Source organism: Lepisma saccharinum, chromosome 23 (assembly GCF_977018435.1).
Source record: "Lepisma saccharinum chromosome 23, izLepSacc3.1, whole genome shotgun sequence".
NCBI classification, from domain to species: Eukaryota; Metazoa; Arthropoda; class Insecta; order Zygentoma; family Lepismatidae; genus Lepisma; species Lepisma saccharinum.
The window spans coordinates 37,132,244-37,156,611 of NC_139251.1; the positions used below are offsets into that span (position 1 = coordinate 37,132,244).

At 39.3% G+C, this 24,368-nt stretch overlaps 1 long non-coding RNA gene across 3 annotated transcripts in view; it reads right to left on the minus strand.

The window, feature by feature from the left end:
* The window catches only part of LOC146005188 (uncharacterized), a 431,331-nt gene extending 407,804 nt beyond the window's left edge, over positions 1–23,527 (minus strand). For all 3 annotated transcript variants that reach the window (XR_014443992.1, XR_014443993.1, XR_014443991.1), the window contains exon 1: positions 23,251–23,527. This is a non-coding gene — a long non-coding RNA (uncharacterized LOC146005188). The remainder of the gene's footprint in view (positions 1–23,250) is intronic.
* Positions 23,528–24,368: the final 841 nt, after the last annotated feature.

Consider the following 24,368-nt stretch of genomic DNA (forward strand, 5'->3'; position numbering starts at 1 on the left):
AAAGTTCGGCCGAAAACTGTACGGTTATAGAAGTTGTAGAAGAAATTTTAGTGTTTGGAAAAATATTTTATTGAAAATAAATTTTGCATACGGTGAATAGAGTGGGTTAATGATATTATTTTAAAATTATTTTGGCATATTTTTAGTAACAATTTTTTTTTTTAAACCGTAATTTCCGGGGATTTGATCGTTATAGTTCTAATAGTTATAATTAGGGACGTAAAGTTTTCCTTTTAACGCTAACACCGAAGTAGGTGGCAAAAGGCGGTTCTGAATCACCCCAAGTACGTACGAGCAAATGGAGCGATTCGTAGCCTTTTACGGCGTGTGTTAACCTCATTAGCAGTGTTGCCAACTCTGGCGATTTGTAGCCTTTTACGGTTTGTGTTAACCTTACTAGCAGTGTTGCCACCTGTGACTTGCCCAGGCGAGCCGTTCCCTTTTACGGTGTGTATTTTTGAAGCCTTTTACGGCGTGTGTTAACCTCACTAGAGTCGTTTTCACGTTCAGAAGACACAACGGCCCTTATGGAGAAACCGCACAGTGTTGCCAATACAGCGCTAGCTCATGTCGCCGGGAAATGATGACCTTCCTTCACAATGAAGGTGTTACATATTTTGTATATATAATGATAATTATATGTAATTATTAATATTAATATTATACTGTGAACGTTACAGTTACCCTTTTTACTATGATTCATTGCGATCACTACACACGCGAGTGTAATGGTGACACTTCAGAAATCACTTAAAAAAGTAAAAATCACAGAGCTCACACAACTGAAAACACTTTTTCGAGAGAGGGAAAAAGTCTAAACAGACCAAAGAAGATCTCTCACTCAAGTAAGGGGAACCTGGCACATGGGTTAGATTCAAGTTGCAACCCAAACAAACAAATGAGTTATGGCCCACGTGAACAGATAAGACATGAATGACTCAAGCAAGGCATGTCATATTTCTCTCTTGAAGCCCCATATTTTGTCACGTGTTGGAAAGCCTTTCAAAGGTTAATATGGTGTCTATGAATTTATGTGTACGTTGGAAACTGAAAGGTGATCTTCATTTCAGTATTAATGTCGACAGTAATGTAAAAAAACAACGTGTATTTGCAACAGCAATAATGTTGCTCACAACAGCAGCATTAGAAATAATTGTCAATTATTAAATTTAAGTAATTTCAATTCTATTATAACAAACTGCATGAAGTTCATATTTTTACTGAATGGAAATAAAATGACAACTCGAAAACTTGGTGGTGATTAGCCGAAATGCTGCGGTGAGTCAGCTCAAGATGGCCAGATAACGTCTCCTTACTTCCCGCGCGTTTCGGGTTAAAAAGAAACTCCAAATGCATGGAAGTAATATTTGTGGGAACCTTTGAGTGGTTATAAAAAATAATTTCATTATTTTCTCCACAACTTTGTCGCTGGACGTTTTTACTTGGAATTACAAAACAAAAAATGGCCAGCGACGACATTTTCTACTGCACGAATATAAAAAATCTCCACATACTTTATTTGAATATTTCTTAATGCAAATATGCTTTAAAGTATTGATAAATTCTGAGTACCACCGTCACCTATGACAATTAAAAAACAGTGTCAATTTTTTTTTAATAATGAATGTTCCAATTTTACGGCATGTTTCAACGTTAGGAATGAAAACAATGTAAAAATTGTGTTTTCACAGAAAATTTGCGTTTTTAATTTATCTAAAATTATGTAAGCAAGTTACCAGTTTTTTGTGTTCACCATCGTATTCTCTACAAAATTTCCTGCAAAACTGCAGGTACCGATTTTAGCTAAATTTGTAAATCCAGAAATTTCACAACATCGCGCTCGTATTTCCCATAAGAAAAGCATTGCCCATAAGAGCCCATTGTGTCTTCTGAACGTGAAAACGACTTTAGCAGTGTTGCCACCTGAAGTTGAGGAAAGCAAAATGAAGCGTTTAAAATATATTTGGGTAGGTAAAGGAGGCAAGTTTTCGGTGTTTCGGAATCGCGAAATAACGCGAATTATGCAATTTTTTTTCAGAATAACGCCGAATTTTGCACTTTAACGCGAAAAATGCCGGGAAATATGCAATATAAACTAGGCATAACACTTCTATTGTTACAAAAAACTACCTGAAGCGCTATTAGATCTGTCATTTGTAGTCTAGTATGTGATAGTTCGATTCAAAAGAGATTGCCACACTTCATTTATTGCAGTTTGTCACAGACATGACTCGTCCTGAAAAGGGATTCGCTGGGGGATCTTCCCAAAAGGGAAGTTTCGTAGGAACGGGAAAAATTTCAGGGAGAAGACCTGTTTTATTTCGGGGGGGGAGGCCGGGGAGGTCGGGCATGTGTGTACCCAAAACGGTATTTTCACACCGCAGAAAGATTTTCTGGCATTGTAAGGGAAATGTGATGTCTATGATTGTGTTCAAAGATTTGGGTGTTATCATTCAATAAACATTTCATATTTAGTGGCTGATGAGATGAAATAGTTTCCCAAATGGAAGAAATTTGGTAATTTCTCACAAAGGTAAGGCATATTTCTTGTGTCATTAAAACTAAAATTTGTCTCAAATATCCAGAACTAAAATAATGTGAGAAAATCTTAACATACAAGGGACTGTAAAAATGTATGTAAAGATAGCACTATTTTAAATTAATAACACCGAATTTTGCCCTAAACCGCGATAAATAACAACGAATTGCAGTAAAAAATAACATCGAAATGTAGGGTAAAATAAAACGAAAACTCACGTCCCTTATAATGTGTGTAATTGTTTACGTTCATCTACCAAGTCAATAAACATGTTATGAACGCAAGATTCAAGAATAAGGAAACACATTTTATCATTAACGACTGTCGTTTCTCTCGGCAGCATTCCTAAGCCTAAGGAAGACTAATGCATGATGATGACCACACCATCTTCATTAACGGCGAGAATTTCGAACGCTTCTAAAACACACATTCAGAATGAATTCACAATTCCATTGCAGCTGCCCTATCCAAAGCTCCAACAGCGACATTATAACTGAAATGTGCTCTTATGTAAGATATTTCTTCCGAGTCTTGAGCCGAACCATGGACTTTCCAATATTTCAATCTCGCTGGATCCCGTGTCGCTTGTTTCTCGGGCACCGACAATCTCCTTGCCACAGGTCAGGAATTTATTGCGGACTCGAAACCGCTGCTTCGTAATTATCGATCTTACTCTGAAGAGAAACTGTAGAAGGAGAGAGAACCTGCCTTAATTCAATTGGGTTAATGCAGGATTCGGTTGGAAGCGAAAGATGAGGAAAATTACTCTTATCTCTCACACACACACATACACATTGTACAGTGTACTCAGAAGTGTCCGTGACTGTACATGAAATGTACTACATATATATTTATGTATTATAAAATACATAAAAGCGGTTCCGTTATAGTAATGTTCAAGTTTGTAACTAGTTCTTAGGGGACATCCCCTCTCATCCCATTTAGAAATAGAAACTTGACTAGGAATGATACAGAAACAAGACGAAGAGAGGTGAGAATTGTATTCTTGTCTCGTGAGTGAAGATGCCTGTCTCGTTATAGTCTAGAAACATCTCAGTTGTCAATCTAACTTTAGAATTACGTTCAACAATACCTGAAATCGACTTCTACAATCAGAGCCACTCCTATACTGTAATAAATCGAACAGTAAGACCAGGGAGACAAAGAAATAGAGGAAGGAGAAAGATAAATAGGGAAATGGAAGAAGAGAAATAAAGAGAAAGAGGGGAAGGGAACGAAATATGGAAAGGAAGAAAGACGGGAAATAGGGGAAGATAAAGGAAAGGAGGGGGAAAGAAGATAAATGGGAAAAGATTAATAGGAAAAGAGAGGAAGAGGGAAGATAAGAAAAAGACGAAGAAAAAGAAACAGGAAGAGAGCGAAGGAGAGAGAGAGAATATATAAGAAGAAGAGAAGGGAAAATAAAGGAATGAGATGGATGAAGGTGAGAAAATGAAATAGGTGTATTGAGAAAGAAAGAAAGAGACAGAGAGTAGCAATTAATGATCACGCAGCCACTTTTACACTGAATAAAACTAGCAGTAAAGCAATACTTAAAAGCTAATTTTATATACTACTACGTTTATATGTTTGTCCGCTGTTGAGAATGAGACGAGACAGTTTTACCAGACAGTATTTCTCGGTATACTCTTTAGGTATACTACCTCGTTCTGTGTCTCGTCTCGGCACATCTCGAGCAGCCTGGTCCGTCTCTCGTCTCTATTCTCAAACTTGCTCTCGGTACCATCTCCAAGTTTAGCATAGCGTATAACACCACCTGTAGCGTATAACTGTAATTTAGAATGACATATGAAGTTCCTACTGTTATTGTTGGTATTCTACTTTTACTCATTTTCATCACATCACTGCTAAGTCGAATGAAAAGTCTAATCTCCTGAAAAAAAGTAATGCTACTTTTCATCCCATTTCGTACAGAAATTGATGAAACCGCACGACTCCAACACGTATAACACCACATCTAACGGTGCTTCGATTTAGCCTTTGTCTTGAGAGGTACCTTAACATGCGCAATTCAAGCTGAAATGAATGGCGACGCACAAATTGGGTTTCATGATATTTAAGACAAACGGCAGGGACATAATTAGAGAAAAGGAATTACTTCTCCCCAACTTAATTTTTACAGCTCATGATACTGGAAATGTATACTGCTGTCGTAAACGCATTCTTTGTGTATCCTACCTTCTACAAAGACCAGGGTAGCTCAGGAATGTGAGGTACACTACGATAGAAAAGGTGGAAAATAGACCATTCCCTGACATTCGCTACGAGACTCGGCGGCAAGCGGCCCGGCATCAGCGCTTGTCTTTCCCGGTGAACGGGGTCTGGACAGTCGCTAGAGTCGGCTATTAAAATTACAGTTTTCATATTGTGTACTAACCTTGACTACAGAATGTGTTGAAAATGTCCCTCTGCTGCAACACATTCCTGGCATCTCCGAAGGAAATTGGCATTTACACGTGCAAGTTCGTCTACTGTAATTCTCCCGATTAAGAATTTTAGCGGCTCTAAATGCTGTGGTCTTTGAAACACCCGTTTCTTGTGAGAGGCCACCGGGGAGACTGTTCTAACCTTTGTCCTATCTCATCGAGTTTTTCCTCAGTAAGTACACGTGGGTTTTTCTATCCACTTTTTTTCAGAACTGACCCTGTTACTCTAAACTTTTTTACGAAGTTTAATATAGTGGTCCTATGTGGAACGGGAACACTAGGAAATTTCGTTGCAAAACGTCGTCGCACTTCTCCACAATTCTTCTTTCCGAAGTAACACTCGACAAGATAAATTCTTTGTTGTAATGTAAGCTTTTGTGGTGCCATACTAAGCCACAATCTTCAACACACGGACACGACACAACACAACTTCCGAGGGAGGATTATACTGGCGTCAGTCTGCAACGTCAACAGAAAGGGAAAGAGAGCGAAGGCAGGAGAGCGAAAAAAACAGACTGTAGCGTGCGACTGTCGCGGACCCCGTTCACCGGGAAAGACAAGCGCTGACGCCGGGCCGCTTGCCGTCGAGTCTCGTAGCGAATGTCAGGGAATGCTCTGTATATTCAATACTAGCATATGCAATTAATGCTGAGAAAGAAAAAAGCTTACATTTCGGAAGAACTTCAAAGAATAGGATAGCAGCAAGCAGAGAGAATATATGCAATAAGACAGTATCTAATGAACTAGTCGAGATAAACTAGAATTTCTAAACTAACAGCTTCCTAGGCGCTTTAAAGATAACAGTGAGAAGAATTGTAGATACTGTGAGGATGTAGAACGGGCATTTTCTCCCTTGGGTACACATCCATTCTTCTTACTTTTCAAAATACAGGAAGGAAGGATCCGATGCAATTCGCCTGAACTGACTCCCTCTCCATTTGACATTCAAATGAAGCGAAACGTTCTGCAAAAACAAGCGAAACTTTGCCCCAAACGTTATCATGTTTCTCTTGTATTTCATTTGCCTACTCTTCGGATGACACGGCTTCGTGCATTTTTATTTAAGCCGGTGTTAACATTCTCCTCTTGGGAGTAAGGAATTTATATAGGTCTAGTTTTCTTTTCTCTAAAAAAAAGTGCTCCCCTGTGCTTAGCACCACGCCATGAAGGCGTATAGGGGGTGTGGGGGTAACGCCCCACACTTTCTTGATCCGGTCGTGAGTGGGGGTGATGTGATCAGCATCACGCCCCTGACCGCCTTTACCCCCCAGGGTTTCCCCCAGGTACCCATGCTATTCGACGCTGGGTGGACGCCGGGGCCGCTTCCATCGTTAGAAAAGTTCCCGGATTTGAACCGGCCGGGGGTCGAACCCGGGACCTTTAGCATGGTAGCCAGACGCGTTACCGACTGAGCCACCGCGGCCAACCTCCTTTCTTTTTCTTGCATGGACACAGACCACATATTTGAAATCAGCATGTCTTATTGAAATAATGTGCTTGTTATGAATACGGTGTGGATTTATATGCACTAAGAACCTTCGAAGGCTTGATTCACATCTACGCTCAAGCAACATTTAGGTCACGTTCCGCTCACGGTCAGGGGGTATCCATACTATAGAGCGTCTCAACCTTAAAAGTCAGTATGGGTTAAATGGAGCGCGGCATTGCCAGATCAACAAACGGAGTCGCATCGAGTCGCTGTTAATCGATAATGATTGCGACAAATTACTTCCTTAATATCGTATAGGAAATCAAAATATGTGTATTTGATGCATTTTGGAAAAAAAAAACTATAGTTACCTCAAGATTTGGATGTAAATGCTTATATTTCGACGTATCTATTTACCATTTTACATTTGCATTATATGTGTAATACACGAAACTATTGTTACTTCTTTCGTTGAATGTTGTATCCTTTACATAAACAAAAATAAATGCATAAACAAACATTAAGATACAGTTTTACGGAAAATAAAGCACACTGCACATCCAACGAACCGGGGCACCTGCCTGCAACTGAATTGTAACCTTGGTGGCGCGCAATGAATTTGATACGCGAGACAACCCGCATAAACAAACTACGATTGCGGAATAAATAACACTGCTGTGTGTAACAATGCATTCTAAAAATAACTTCAAACAATGGTCAACACTTTTCTCGCTTGATCTGCATGTGTATCGCGGCAAACCAAAAAGTTTCTCGCTAACCAACTTTTTCGTGTTACGGTCTGATGATTTATACAAAATATCCAATGTGTGTGTGTATATATATATATATATATATCTCCTCGTAAGCAAATAAATTCGCTCAGGCGAAGAATATCATATCTACAAACATCATAGATCCCTTAGGAAAAAAAAAACTGGCGAAGTTGTTCAAGCGGTTTGATATTTATGGCTTTTGAAGTATTTACTAGAAAATAAATAAGAGTTTTGCAAATTGCATAATTATGAAAAATTCAGATCACATGAATTTATGACAGGTTATATAATGCCGTCAGTAAATAGAGCATAAAAACTCTACAGGATAATGATTTCACTGTTTGAAATTTTTGACTGTTACATTTTGTAAACGCAGCGGTGGTAGAGAAGGACAGAGCTATTGGCAAAACTCATGTATTAGAGAGAGAGGGAAGTACTCCATTTTCTTCCATACTGACTCTTAAGGTTGAGACACTCTATAGCGGTCAAGCTTCGCTCCGGTCAAAGTACGATCAACGTGAGTCTGAAGTTGGTTTCTTCACAATCTACACCGATTTTTTTGTATAAAAAACCTGCCGATTGTGCTAACTATTATACAATGTTTAAGACATTTTCAACGACGGACTTGGCTGTTACAGCACGCATTAATTAGAAGAAAATAAAGAAGAAATAGTATTGCGAAAACGAGGATTGATTGATATGGTTGATTTACTTCGCTTTTCTGCCAGTTTTGGCTAATTGCGAGGATGAGGATGCATTGTGATATAATGAAATGGATGAAGGGACATCACAAAGAGCATCCATGTAAAGGCCGAGATTCGAATTCGGTGCACCAGGCGTCGTAGCGCGCTGTGCTTACCACTCGGCCACGGAGGTTAGCTAATACTGTTTATTCATATAATTTCGGTTTGAAATCGGCAAACGTTTATTTGCAGCTACAATGTGCAAAACTGTAAAGGTGAACAGTGGAAAACACTATTTTGTCGGTCTAGGTTTGGCATGAAAATTTTCAGGCTCTTTGTTTCATATCGACATTGTTAACCATTTCTTTATTATTAGAAAGTTTGCGATACTACACGCGGCAAATATACATCAGGTTGTAATTCTAGGTTCAAGGACCCGATTGTTACGCACTTCGTGTGAACAGTAGTCTTCCTCGACTAAAAAAGGAGTAATATTGTTTAGTTTTCCGTAAACGAAGAACAAGTTCGTTGTTAATCTTGATTCGGAGATAAGATATCAAGAATGATTCTTTTCACTTGGGAGAGGGCTCACCAATACCTCTTTTCCCATTGCACACACACACACACAAATGACAACTTTGTTGTCCGGGAAAATATGACCGTCAACAGGTTAGCTTCTCGATTTAAGGATTTTAAGTAATGCAAAAAACGTCATTACAACTAGTGCTCATGGATCATATTTGTGGCTAGTCCCCTCTTGAATTTCTTTCATTGGCTATAATTGTAATTTGGTTGTTGCGGTCAGTTTTTCCTTAAATTTCTTTTCCTCGGGTTCATGAAATCGCATATTTTGACCGATGTTTTACAAACAGAATTGAGAGGAAAATATTTTGGGAATTTCTTGCGCAATGTCCCCATCATAACACCATTAAGCCTTGTTTCCATGATATGAAAAACTCAATATGCTGACCAAGGCAGAAATTTATCTTATTATGAAACATAAACTAAACGTAACGTTTCAACCTTCTAGCAAGGTCTTCTTCAGACTCTGCACCAAGTACAAAGAGAGAAGAGGAAGGGATTGTCTACGAAGTGAAATGTAAAGAATGTCAGAGTGTGTACATAGGAGAAACGAAAAAGAGGCTGAAAGACAGGTTGAAACAACATAGGGATGATGTACGACTTAAGAGAGAGAGAGACATGCGATATTTTAACACACGAGAGAAACAGGACATGACAGAGTGGGATGAGGCTAAGCAGATAGGAAGGGAGAAGCGAATGCTAGTGAGGAAATGGAAGGAGGCCAAGGAAATAGAGAAGAAAGGTGAAGAAGACACAATGAACTGGAATGGGGGACTCAAGATAAACAAAGAATGGAAGAAGGTGTTAGAAAGAGTGGACAGGACAAAAGAGAAAGAGGAGAGAAGAAGGAAGAAGAATGAAGGAAAAAGAGCGTGAGATAGAGAGTCCAACCACATTCCAGATGAAAGAAAATGTTTATCCATTTAGGTAAAAGTACAGTTGACAAGGGAAAGCCACCTGCTAGAATGTTCCAGAACAACTTTCTAATAGTCTGGAGGGAGTAATGTTTGTGTATATATATCGTCCTTTTTTTGTACCTTGTTACACTTGTACTTGGTGCATAGTCTGAAGAAGACCTTGCTAGAAGGTTGAAACGTTACGTTTAGTTTATGTTTTATAATTAGAGACCGGATGTTTAGGCACTAAAACACATAAAAATAGGCAAGGCAAACAAGCACTTATAATTTTCAAAATAGGCAGTAAAATAGGCATTAAAATACAAATAGGCAATAAAAAAGGCAATTAAATTTAACTCAAAATAATGAAGATAGACATACAAAAAGAAATAGGTGTTTAAAAAATATAGAAACATACCTGTACATTCTTTATACGAGTTGATTAAAATAAACCAGAAGCTCACCATTATAGAGAGACAGCAGTCCAGTACTTAATAAATAACTGCAAACAGGAGTCACGTCAGCCCAAAATTTTCCATTGTATAATGGCTACACACAATAGTCTTGACAAAAGAAATTGTTGGCTACTTCCAACCAACACGCAAATTATTTAAATATACACTTTATCACTGCACACAGGGTTATTTCAGTTAAAAAAAATACACTATATATTCCACACAGCAGTTCGAACTAAGAATCTGTTTAAATGCATTTCAAGTTTGTACTGTACGGTTTGGCAGTCTCTGAATAAGAAACACTAATTGTGGTTGCACATCACAACAAGGTATTTCTTCAGGTGATCAACCGACAAGTTATGTCTGCGATCGGACAACACATTTTTTAGAATTGAAAAAGATCTTTCAACCTCCACAGATGTTACCGGAGCATACTTAAAGCACGCGAGAACATGTGGATATAACTCAATTTCTGCCTTGGTCAGCATATTGAGTTTTTCATGTCCCCATCAATCAATTTTATCTACACTCACCTTTCTCTGTGTTTCAATAGGTCTTTGACTTCAGCCCGCTCATCTACGCACAAAACTGGGTTACGTATCCTCTGCAACGGGGCTGAAGACTGCTACTGAACCGTGGAGCGATGCACACGTTCACATCAACGATCAAGCTTCGGCAAAGTGAAGCTCCGCCTCCTCACGCTCCAGTCAAATATTCTTTCCACCTGACCATGACCGAAGTGCGAGCTGAGTGTGATCGAAGCGAACCTTGACCGGACCTCTACGTGTGAATGCTTCTATTTAAAAATCGTTCAACAATATTTGACCGCACCTTGAGCGAAGGGTGATCTGAGCGTTACTTTAGCGTAGATGTGGATCAAGTTTTAACATGCCTTAAATGCACGGCCATGAAAATAGGATAATCAAGGGGTCCCGGGTTCGATACCCGGTGGAGGCACATAGTGGTTCGGATTCCACTTTAAACTGTAGGTCCAGTCCCGATTAGCCTTACTGTGCATAAAGTGGGCTTAAAATACCAAATCAACCAACCATGAAAATAAGAGGCTGGTCAGAATTGCGCTGGTGCCGCATATGGGAAAAGCAAAAGTCGCTGGTTCCCGCCAGTGTTGCCACAATCTGAGGGCACAATTTCCCTTTCCAAGGGGCAAAATTTCCCTATTTGGACTATTTTCCCTTCACCTACACAAATATAATAATAATAATAATTATTATTATTAGCAATGGTAGTAGTAGTAGCAGCAGCACCAGTCGTAGTAAAATTTCCGTTGGCCCATGTTCGTATGAATATTACAAATTTTTACATACATGTCAGCTTAATCGCTTTCTGGCCAGAGGTCCCAGGTTTCAATAATAGTTATAATTATCCGAAGATACAGAAAAGCAACGTACAATAAACGTAAGAGAAATATAAATAGATATAGGCTTATATTCAAGGGAGCGGAAATAAGAAGGATCAGAAAAAATAAAAATGTGAATATGAAACTGGAACTTAACATAAATTGTAATAATGTAAAGTCAGAAGTCTTAAAATTTCCCTGAAATTGTGACATTTTTCATCAAAATTCCCTTTTCCATTTTGGCTAAAATTTCGGTACGAATTTCCCTGCAAAAGGGAAATTTCTTTTCATTTGGCAACACTGTTCCCGCGCACTGTGTGGCAACGTCGATCGGGGTGCGTTGCCTAGTTCGAGCGTCAGACCGACCTCTTTCCGGGGCACTTCTGTGTCATCTCCGAGCCAAAACTGTCAGTGTGTATCACGTGGATTACGAACACAAACTCTACAACGAGATTTTCCAGAGAAAATCAAACCAGCCATTCGCCTCGCGGGTTGGGACCACTGACTCCCGCGCCCACCAGCGCCAAGACCCTCGAAGGAACTGGCGGAAATTCAAGGCCAAACCCGATGGCGAAAAGCGAGAGAGCTACGACCCAGAGGATCGACGGGGCGAGATAAAGGAAGGAAACCAACGGAATTCGAGGATTCGCCTGTTCCTTCAAGTCTCAAGCGCGACGCTTCGAACAACCGGAAGACGCATGGTGTTGCGGCGGAATGCGGAAACGGACCAGCGTGGGGGAAGGGACGAGAAGGAAAATGAGGAGATATCTGACTTTTTGGACCCACATAATATAATCGTGTCTTCATGGCACGATGTAATATGCACGGGGTCTATACCTTAACAACAACGCATATGCACTAAAACTCATAAAATATGTCTTAGTCAAGGACGTATTTAAGGGGAGAGGGGTACGGACCCCCCGAAAGACTTACCAGTACTAAAATTAAATAATGGAAGTATACTTTTTTAGCATTTGTTATATAATCGACGGTTATTTATTTGCGATGAACTTATTGGATGGCAAGGAATTTGGCTCATACGGCCAAAGTTCCAAAGATTTATGCACGCTACTACTTGATTAATATTTTATGCGTACTATCACAATAACTTAACTTTTCGTCAATTGTATCTAACTCCTTTTTATATTATTCAATACATTTTCAATTTCGTTTCACCTAAAATTGAATACTGTTCTCCAATCTGGTATATGGCATGCCCTTCAAATTTAGATAGACTAAATTCTGTTTTAAATTTCTTCCTGGCCATTGTTCCTTACCGAATTCCATCCACTAAACACCTACAAAAGCCTATTCCTCTGAAAATTTTAAACCTCCAACCACCTCACGAGAGACATAAATTGGCTGACCATGTATTCCTGCATAAGATAGTAAATGGTACCATCAGATGTGACCGCCTTCTTCAGGAAATTAACTTTCGAGTGCCATTTCGCAAGACAAGAAGCACTCAACTTTTCGCTTCTCAGAAGCCAAGGTTAAGCCTCATCCAGCGTTCCCTGCTCTACAGACTACCCAGCCAATTCAACATGTTAACAGGTCAAATAGACATTTCTGATAATGAGGCACTTTCTAAAAGACTATCGTACAAAAACGTGTAAGGATTTTTATATGATGTGATTTTTGTTTGTTATTATTATTTAGGGATTCGAACACCTGGCGTCGTAGCGCGCTGTCATAACCATTCAGCCATGAAGGTCAACACTTGTACTAAAAAAGTACAATAAAAAAAGTAAAGTGCTCCCCTGTGTTTTGCACCACGCCATGAAAGCATATAGGGGGTGGGGAGTTAGGGCCCCACACTTTCTTCATCACGGCCGAATGTGATCATCACCACGCCCCTGGCAACCTTTACCCCTCAGAGTTTCCTCGAGGTTTATACGACGCTGGGTGGGCGCTGGAGCCGCTTGAACAGGTGGGAAAAATCCTCGTTTCTCCCCTGTGGGGATCGAACCCGGGTCTCTCGCAAGGTATTCAGACGCCCTAACGACTGAGATATCGCGGCTAAGTTAATAAGTATTTATTGTTATTGTTCAGTATTTGCAATAATGTAACTAATACATAACTTGCAATAATATTAATTTTCTTTGTGATAAGGTTTTTATGTAGCAGGTCCACACTTTAAAGACATTTAAAGTTTTTGTTGCAATTGAACAAAGGCATACTACGAAAGCGAGCAGACTTTCAACTTTAACTTATGACGTTCAAAAACTTAAAATTACATCTATTAAACGATGAAAATTAAAAAGTTGACTTCCCAAATTAAGTACCAGGCGCAGAAAATGACAGCATAACGTTATGTATTTACTTCTACACGCGTGTGTGTATGTAAGAACAAGAATGTGTGAGTGTAGTATAAACTACTGCATATTTGTTTATGTGTGAGAAAAGGTGAGCACGTGTTTGTGTTTACAAACTGTATTTTTGTTGTATTTTTATTATTTTTTTCTTCCTTTTGTACTTTAAGATATAAGATATTGTCGAAGTAGATATTTAAGTGGAAGACAAGGCATTATTTAAAACCGTAACTTCGCAATGTATAGAAAGCCGAAATAAATAAATATAAAACTTCACTTCTGACGATAGATGTCACTAGAAGCTAAATGTTAAGTTGAAACTAAGAATTGCAATTCAATGACGCCAGAATAGAAGCAATGAACATTACAAAATTGTTAGCTACATGATACATGTAGTTGTAGGAAACTGGTTTAGAATCTGGATTAATTCTTCCATTCAAGATGATATTGGAGCAAATTCACGGGAGTGAAATTAGGTGATGAAATGTTTTGTGAATGCACTTTGGATTCTTAAACTAATTTACTAATTTTCCTGCTTTCCTTTTAAAAAAGTTTTGTTTTTAAGTGTAACATGGCTCTAATGAAAATTGTATGATGATATATTGAGGCATCGTAAGATAGAAATATTTTAAGGAAACAGAAAATGAGAACGGAACAGAAATATTAGTGAGTGAGAGATAAGTAAAGATTTTTGAGTATGCAAGAGATAAAATAAACATTAGATAGAGAGAAATAAAAGAAGCTAGAGAGAGAGAGAGAGAGAGAGAGAGAGAGAGAGAGAGAGAGAGAGAGAGAGGGAGGGAGGGAGGGAGGGAGGGAGAGGGAGACAGGGCGTCAGCGACGGTGAAGAAATGAAATTGAAAATTATGGTGGAATGTATTTAAATAAATGTACAACTAGAGAGAATGAGGGAGGAAGGAGAAGGAGCGGAAGGAAGAAAGAAGAGAAGCAGGAAAAACGAGGGGAAGAGAGAGAAAGGAAGATGGGGAAAAGAGATAGCAAGAGAAGATGAGAGAAAGAATGACAAGATACAGAAAGAGTAGAAGAGAGACAAAGAGGAGAGGAAAAGAGAAAAAGCGGAGACGATAAAGAAGGGATGAAAGAAATAAGAGAAGATAGAAATAAAAAGGGGAAGAGAGAAAGAAATAGAAGACGAGAGAAAGAAAGAGGGGAAGAGATAAATAAATAATGAGAAGAGAAAGCAAGAGTGGAAGACAAAGAGGAGATGAGAGACAGAAAGAGGAGAGAAAGAATGGAAGAGAAAGAGAGAGGGGAGAAGAAAAAGAGAAGAGAAACAAAGGAAGAATAGAGACAGAAAGAGGGGAATAAGGAAATAGAGGGACAAGAGAAAGAGGGGGGGATGGGAAGAACAATTTCTAAAACACTGTAATGAAGGCTCAAATGTACAGAAACAGAACAACTGAAAGAAAAAAATGAATACAAATGGAAGACACGATTTGATAAAAACATTCTCTAAAATCCAAGGTAGTGAATTAATCCTTCCCCTTCCCTCTCTATACTAACATGCAGGCACCGTTCCTGCAAGATGTATTTTTTTCATATAGCGATGAAATGAACTGTGATATCTCAATCATAGGTAAACCTAGGATATCTACTGGACAATCCCTGTTATTTTTAACTGCGATTCCTGTGACAAACTCGCGTTATTTACCTAGACTTAATACCTGAAAAAACTGGCCTTAATATCGTAAAGTGTTACAAAAGAAATTAGAAAAAAATCTGAACTCTCAGCGACAGATTTTACATACGTCACAGAGCTGTGATAAACACATTGTCCTCTTGTATCTAGGAGTATTTTTTTGTTGAAACAGAAAAGAACAAACATTTCGACACGTCGGACGATAGCCAGTGTGGAAGAGTTTGTTTCGTCACATGTGCTTGAAATTGTCGAAATCTTTCCCCGCTGATCTTCAAACTTGTAAAAAAACACGTTATATAAAAAAGGAAGGTCTACAGACCCATAATTTTCCCTCTTTCCTGGCACGAAGCTAAGATTGCTGCTGGATGCGAATTCCCAAACATTTTCTTCTTGGAGCAGGAACATCGCTGCGGGTGACTGGTCCAACTTTTCACCCTTCTAGACTCAGAAGGCGCAATGCGTACCGTCAGGAGCTTCGTAATAAGTTGTTTTGGGTTCGAATTCTGTACACCATTATTTTTTTGCTTTATCATCACTATTCTAAGTGGCGGAGTTATTCAGCAAAAGTTTCCATAAGTTGCCATCAAAGTAACGCATTTCCCGTTACATTGCCCTCAAAGTAACGCGTTTCAGTTACTTTAAACCGAAAGTAAACATGCTTCCGTTACTTTATCCAAAAGATAAGTGTTCCTGTATCTTTATCCCCAAGGTAGAGTTTCCTTACTTACTCCGAAAGAAGAATTTACGTTACTTTATCCCCAAAGTACTGTTTTCGTTACTTTATACCCAAGGTAGCGTTTCCGTTACTTTATCCCCAATGTAGCGTTTCCGTTACTTTATACCCAAGGTAGCTTTTCCGTTACTTTATACCCAAGGTAGCTTTCCCGTTACTTTATCCCCAAGGTAGCTTTTCCGTTACTTTATCTCCAAGGTAGCTTTTTGTTACTTTATCCCCAAGGTAGCTTTTTGTTACTTTATCCCCAAGGTAGCTTTTCCGTTACTTTATCCCTTCCGTTACTTTATCTCCAAGGTAGCTTTTCCGTTACTTTATTCCCAAGGTAGCTTTTCCGTTACTTTATCTCCAAGGTAGCGTTTCCGTTACTTTATCCCAAAGGTAGCTTTTCCGTTACTTTATCCCCAAGGTAGCGTTTCCGTTACTTTATCCCCAAGGTAGCGTTTCCGTTACTTTATCCCCAAGGTAGCTTTTCCGTTACTTTATCCCCAAGGTAGCGTTTCCGTTACTTTATGCCCAAGGTAGCGTTTCCGTTACTTTATGCCCAAGGTAGCGTTTCCGTTACTTTATGCCCAAGGTAGCGTTTCCGTTACTTTATCCCCAAGGTAGCTTTTCCATTACTTTATCCCCAAGGTAGCGTTTCCGTTTCTTTATGCCCAAGGTAGCGTTTCCGTTACTTTATCCCCCCGTGGCGGAGTGGTTAGCAAATTGCGCTACGACGCCAGGGGTCCCGGGTTCGAATCCTGGCCTGGGCATGGATGTTTGTGAGTGTCCATTCATCAATTTCATCATATCACCACTCATCCCCATCTTCACAATTAGCAAAAGTGGCACAAGAAGCGAACTAAAATAAAGCAAATCAATCAGTCAGATCCCCAAGGTAGAGATTCCGTTACTTTACATCCGAAGCAATGGGTTTCTGACCGAATAGGCGCGTCGAGTGTTGAACTCACATTGCCCCCGACAGTTCAAGGTTCGAATTCTGACACGGTCATGTCTGTTTCTTGATGACTGTCCCTTCAATTTCATTCAATCAACATTCTAACCTGGATCCTTCGGTTGGGAGATCGCTAGTCGACCACTCAACTCGCTGGGCCACCGACAGGGTGACATAACTGTAGCTCAAGCAAAAGGAATAAGACATTTTGCCTCATCCTTAAGCCCATTGCTACTCTTTACTAGCTCAAGACCGGAGATATGTAGAGGGCGTAAAGAAGTTGATGTAAGAAAAATTATCTTGTCGTTTCTAAGAGAACAAGAGAGGTATTAAAAGCTCGGGACGAAACCTAGACTATGCCAAGTCTCCACACAGAAAACTAAATGCATCATATCGGTTGATGCACCAGAATGCATCGATTGATGCATTAAAGTGTGTTTCATGGCTTCTTCAAAGAATCAGATTCACATTTGATGCATTTGGGTGCATTTTTGTACGTCGTGAAACACCAAAGTGCATCATTTGATTCAAGTGAGGATTCCTTTTAGTCGAGATGCACTTCAATGCATCAGCTGATGCATTTTGATGTACCTTTGATGCATCTTTTTTGATGATGCACTTAAACGTTTCGTCTGAGCTTAGACCAAACGTTTAAGTGCATCATCCAAAAAGATGCAGGAAGGTGCATCAAGGAACATCAACTGATGCATTTGAAGTGCATCTCGACTGAAAGAAATCCTCACTTGAATCAAATGATGCACTTTGGTTTTTCTTTCACGACGTACAAAAATGCACCCAAATGCATTAAATGTGAATCTGATTCTTTGAAGAAGCCATGAAACACACTTTAATGCATCAATCGATGCATTCTGGTGCATCAACCCATATGATGCATTTAGTTCTCCGAGTGTTGTCTCGTTTGGAATTATAGGGTTGGCAACAAAATCCAGATAACGGATATCTGGATTTGGTGAAAAATTTGTGGAAAAACCTTATAGTGAAATAGAAACATGACAAATAAAAGCCCGTAAAACGGATGAGTGATAAAACTGTCCGGATAATGCACACAATCGAATATCCGGACAACTCTGATATCAGGATAATCCATGTATCCGTTATCAGAATATCCTATATCCGGATATTTGAAATGTGGATCGAGAATTATCCGATAATAGGATAAAATTTTATCCGGATATGGCCATCCTAGTTTCAACACTTCCTCTAGTGAAGACGGTGTCATAAGTTACTCCAGGCGTCTTTATTTCTCAAACCGCACCCAATTATTAAGGTTCAAGGCCATCCTGTTCTTGGCGCCGCATTCACGATCGCCCCCAGCCGCCCAACCAACGCCTCCCTGGATGACTACGTGACAAGATACCCACAGCTGTTGAATGAGGAGTATTGTGGCATTGTTCATCTTTGGCTAGTCGAAGCGTCAACTGCACCACCTCTTCCAAAGGGTCTTTGTAATCTGTTTTCTTCCAATTTAGGCCGATTCCGACAATGAAGACGAGTGATGATTGAATGAAACTGATGAAGGGACCAAGGCTGTACGCAGATGGAGGCCAGGGGGCACTTGCCCCACCCGAGATATCTGGGGAAACTTCATGTAATCCGAATAGCAATATTTCAGCATGAAAATATACAAAAAAAGACAAAGAACTGTTTAATCAATAAATTGATAGATGTTTATGGAAAGGAAGCAAGTCGAATCCAGTTTATATTTAAATAGTGCACTCAAGTCTGAACATAGCAACAACGCCTCGGTATTTTCAATTTAGACATTATGATTTTTAAAACAATAATAAGTTAAGATATAATTTTTATGACTCGTATGCTTTACGAAGTCTGAGGAAAGGTATGGGGATGCTTGTATGGATCAACATGGACAATATACCCTATATAGCGTCTCAACCTTTAAAGTCAGTATGGGTTAAATGGAGCGCGGCGTTGCCAGATCAACAAACGGAGTCGCATCGAGTCGCTGTTAATCGATAATGATTGCGACAAATTTACTTCTTAAATATCGTATAGGAAATCATCAAAATCTATGTATTTGATACACTTTGGAAGAATAAACTATAGTTACCTCAAGATTTGGATGTAAATGCTTATATTTCGACGTATCTATTTACCATTTTACATTTGCATTATATGTCTAATACACGCAACTATTGTTACTTCTTTCGTTGACTGTTGTATCCTTTACATAAACAGAATTAAATAAATGCAAAAACAAACATTTAGATACATTTTTTACGGAAAATAAAGCACACTGCACTTCCTACGAACCGGGGCACCTGCCTGCAACTGAATTGTAACCTTGGTGGCGCGCAATGAATTTGATACGCGAGACAACCCGCATAAACAAACTACGATTGCGGAATAGATAACGGTGCTGTGGAGTAACAATGCATTCTAAAAATAACTTCAAACAATGGCCAACACTTTTCTCGCTTGGTCTGCATGTGTATCGCGACAAACCAAAAAGTTTCTCGCTAACCAACTTTTTCGAGTTACGGTCTGATGATTTATACAAAATACCCAATGTGTGTGTATATATATATATATATATATATATATATATATATATATATATATCCTCGTAAGCAAATTCATTCACTCAGGAGAAGAATATCATATCTACAAACATCATAGATCCCGTAGAAAAAAACTGGCGAAGTTGTTCAAGCGGTTTGATATGTATGGCTTTTGAAGTATTTACTAGAAAAAAAATAAGAGTTTTGCAAAATTGCATAATTATGAAAAATTCAGATCACATGAATTTATGACAGGTTATATAATGCCGTCAGTAAATAGAGCATAAAAAACTGTACAGGATAATTATTTCACTGTTTGAAATTTTTGACTTTTACATTTTGTAAATTTTGTAATATCTCGGAACGCAGCGGTGGTAGAGAAACTCATGTATTAGAGAGAGAGGAAAGTACTCCATTTACTTCCATACTGACTTTTAAGGTTGAGACACTCTATAGTGGGGATGCCTTTATGAAAATTTTATTAACTGGTGGGTATAGCATCATCCCCCACTATCAGCACTACTCCCATCCCCCCTGAGAAACAATCCTGCAGATCGTCTTGAAAGACACAACCACAAACTCTCGTCTCCAGGCCGAGATTCAAATCAGTGATTTTCAATGGCCAGATCGAAATTCGACCACTTGACGCGTTCGGGACCGAACCCGGTACCGAGGGCCGGTATAAATGACGCCAGGGCCCGGCGGTTAGGAAGCACAGACAGACACAACACAGTATAAACATGAACAATGCATTAAAGGGACGCTCCTAACGTAACAGAGGCATTATGTATATTTTTTGTTATTTACCGTTGCTTTTCTGCGACTTTTGGCCCATCGCGATAAAGAGGATGAATTGTATGAAATTGATGAAGGGTCATTGATCAAAAAAACACCTACGCCCATGCAGAAACTGGAACGGAGAACTGGCCAAATCGAAAGTCAACCACTTTATGCGAGCTGTAACTATATCGTAAATTTTTCAGCAGTGACGTCACGAGGTGATATATATGACTACATAAAACCATCACTTCGCTATAACACGTCCTCGCGAACTAAAAACACCCCAAAAAGTTCATAGTCAATACAATCTTCATACACAATGCAAAATTTTTCACTTTCTCGCGGGCGTACGAAGGTCGCCAGCATCTCGGAGAAGATAAGCAAGAAGCGGATGATAGGACAATTTCAAAAAAGTATTACAGTATGAACAAGTCTTATTCGTACAGAGGTAGTGCGAAAGTGAAATGATACAAGTACACCTCTGGAGAACAATGAAAAAAAAATCTTGCTCAAATGATGTTCACAACAATGGTACATTGTTATCTTCACTCGCCTTCCTCCACATCCTGTGGTCAATATCTGATCCGGAAAGGCGTATTTTGGTCTTTCTTATCGGAACAGATGTTCCAGAACTCCTGGTCTTTATGCACAGGTTTTATTCCATTCTCCCATGATATCCCTCTCTGTACAATGAACGATGAACGGTTAAATTGCTCACTGTCTTTCCTGTTGCATTTTCCACCGTAACCTCAATTTCGGAACATTTAATTTCTCGCTTTTCTCACCACGAAACCCTTCCTCCATCCGATTCTTACTTCTTCTTGCCTGATTCTTTATTGAACCCTCATATTTGAATTTATTTACTATATACTGAACAGTAGAATGAGATTTGTTCACTAATGACCCTATTTCCCTGACAGAATGTCCTTGAAGAGCAAGAATCACTGTCACACCTTTAAGGTCGGAGCCGAGCTCATTTCCCTTCCCCATTACGGACTTCCCACACTGACCGCGTGGTTGAACGTGCACTGCTAGCAACGACAAGAGTGCTACACGGACCTGCACCTGAAGCTGTACGTACAAAAACGCAGTGTGCTGTACAAGACGATGTGGCATGGTCACTACATAACTCATGTGTACGAATAAGAAATGTACAACATGAAACAACCTCAAACGATTTACAATACTCTCCATCCAGTACAATTACTGCATCTCATTTTTTTGTACAAATTACCTTTTGGAAGGTCCTCTGAAAACTGGACACGTTTCGTTACGATATTTCGCAAATTGACCACGTACAGAGGGGTTTCATACAATGTATACAGCCTGCACGAACAAGTATGGTACATACTGTACGTGCACAATGCTCGAGCCTAAATGAGCGCATGTTTAAGTTTTCAGTTGAAAAGTAAAGTGAAACATATACTTGGCAACTCAGTGTACTTGTCGCACCGTTAAGTACAACTGGCAAGCACATTTGAATGAGTTACTCAACGCATTATAGTTTTTAGCCTACATAAGTAATGCATTATCTCCACTTAGTCTTACCAGACAGGCATTTAACTCTTAACACCGCATCTGTTCTCTGTGTATGTTCTCCAAGTTTAACTTTACATGCACAAGTTTTAATACACACAAAATTACAAGTTTCATCCTTGCAAAAAAATCTTCCAGTTCTTAATTCATCTAGGCAACGCCATATAAATAACATAAATAATGGAGTAGGGCCACCGTTACAATTATTCAAGTAATTACGGAAAAGTGTTACTGACAGAAGTACAGAAAAGTAAGGCGTTACTGACGCAAGCACCGAAGAAATGACGCGTTAGTAACACGCATCGAAGAAGTACCGCGCTACTATCTCAAGCAAAGAAGAAGTAATGCGTTACTAAGGCAAGTTCCTAAATACACATTATTAACACAAGCACCGAAAAAATAAGGCGCTAATATCGCAAACAACCAAGTAACACGTTATTAAAGCAACCACCGAAAAGCAAAACGTTACTTACGCAACCACTGAAAAAGTAACGCGTTACTAACACAAGCAACGAAGAAGTAACCATTACTAAGGTAAATTCCGAGAAAGTAAGGCATTACTGAAGCAAATACCGAACAAGTAACGACTTAATAAAACAAGCAACGAAGTAGTGTGTTACTAACAAAAAGTAGAGAAAAATTAAAGTGTTTCCAAGTAATGTTTTAATTACTTTGGTAAGTTACATTACTACCTAAATCTGCTGTAAGTGTATGGTGAGAGTAGAATAACATTATTGTCAACATGTCAAGGCCCAATTTGGCATGCATGATAAAGTATGCGAGTATAGCGCAAGTAAGCGAAGAAAATGACAGACTGAGGGACAACAATGAGTAATCATCACAGGCTGTTTTTAGCCGCCAGAGCCTTGTTAGCATACAAAGACGCAAGTATTTGACAATTTTACTTACCTTTTCTGAAACTTTTGTCTAATCGGGAAGATGATGAGTGATGACATGAAATCGATGAAGGGACACTCACAAAGAAGATCCATGGCCAGGCCAGGATTCGAACCCGGTACCGCTGGCGCCTTAGCGCGTTCTCCGTCACGGAGATCTGCTATTACTATTGAATTCGTACATAGCATTCCGAAGGTATTTTGAAACCGTGCAATTCTCAGAGACTTCAGAAGTTAAGAAATTCATGCCCGGGACTTGAACCTACATCTTGTGCAACATATGGGCTAATCGAGACTGGACCTATAGATTAAAGTTTAATCTGGAGCATAGAAATGTGCTCATATCTAGTTTCGATCCCGGTAACGCTTGGTTAGTATAGGTTTGGAGCACGATGACGTCACCCAAAGTTCAGAGTTCGAGTCCCGACCTTGTCATGGATGTCGTTTAGCGAATGTTGCTTCCTATTTTCATATCATTCACCCACAACGTCGCGATGATCTAAAGGATCAGAAAAGCGGCGTAAAATAAAGGAAATACGTAGGTGTCAACCAAGGTGCAGGATGTATACACGTTCCAAGGAGTTGCTAACGCAAAACTGTCACTATGAGCCCATAGAGCCTTGCGAAATAGTGAAGAAGTTATGATGACACCATAACAATACTTCATAATCACTTGCACAATATATTCTACTTACAGCAATCCTCGTCGACCGCTGTTTTCTTTGGATCCTATCGGCGACAACAAATGGATTCACGCTTTTTCCAACTTCCCAGCGCATGCAAGATCATGTCCTGTTGTCGAGATGTTAAAAAGAACGAAGCACTTCAGCAACACAAGAGAAAACTTATCCCGAAAAGTTGTCCTGCCTTCCCGTTTAAACACTTCGCCCCTTTCCCATCACAAAACTCAGGCAGCGTGCCTGTAGGCGAACCGACGGACAAGTACGTGGGCTACTTTTCACCATCGGAAACGGCGCGCTACTGCCGAGTCGAATTCTGCCACGGCGCCGATCGACGACGCATTCCCGAGAAGCTCTCGCGAAACAATCGAATGGGAAGGCCGATAGAGGGAGCCACGCACAAGTTACGCATCGCGAGCTGGACTTTTCTTTCAATGAGCACTTGCTTCGCTTCTTACAAGAATGTTTGCTAGATTTTAACATTATGTTTTGTATGCAATGACCAATCTACACTATAATTACTTATTGACGCTTCGAGTTACGTAAAAAGCGCGTGGATGAAAAGGAATGAAGATTTGGGAAGTATGTTCGTGAAAGACTCGTCTGTAATAATTAGACCTCGGATTTTTAGGTTCTAAAAAGGCTCTAAAACCCTAAAATAGGTTCTAAAAATCCTACAATAGGCCCTAAAAATCCTAAAATAGGTTCTAAAAATCCTAAAATAGGTCCTAAAAATCCTAAAATAGGTTCTAAAAATCCTACAATAGGTCCTAAATATCCTAAAATAGGTCCTAAAAATCCTAAAATAGGTTCTAAAAATCCTAAAATAGGTCCTAAAAATCCTACAATAGGTCCTAAATATCCTAAAATAGGTCCTAAAAATCCTAAAATAGGTTCCAAAAATCCTAAAATAGGTTCTAAAAATCCTACAATAGGTCCTAAAAATCCTAAAATAGGTTCTAAAAATCCTACAATAGGTCCTAAATATCCTAAAATAGGTCCTAAAATCCTAAAATAGATCCTAAAAATCCTAAAATAGGTTCTAAAAATCCTAAAATAGGTTCTAAAAATCCTACAATAGGTCCTAAATATCCTAAAATAGGTCCTAAAAATCCTAAAATAGGTTCTAAAAA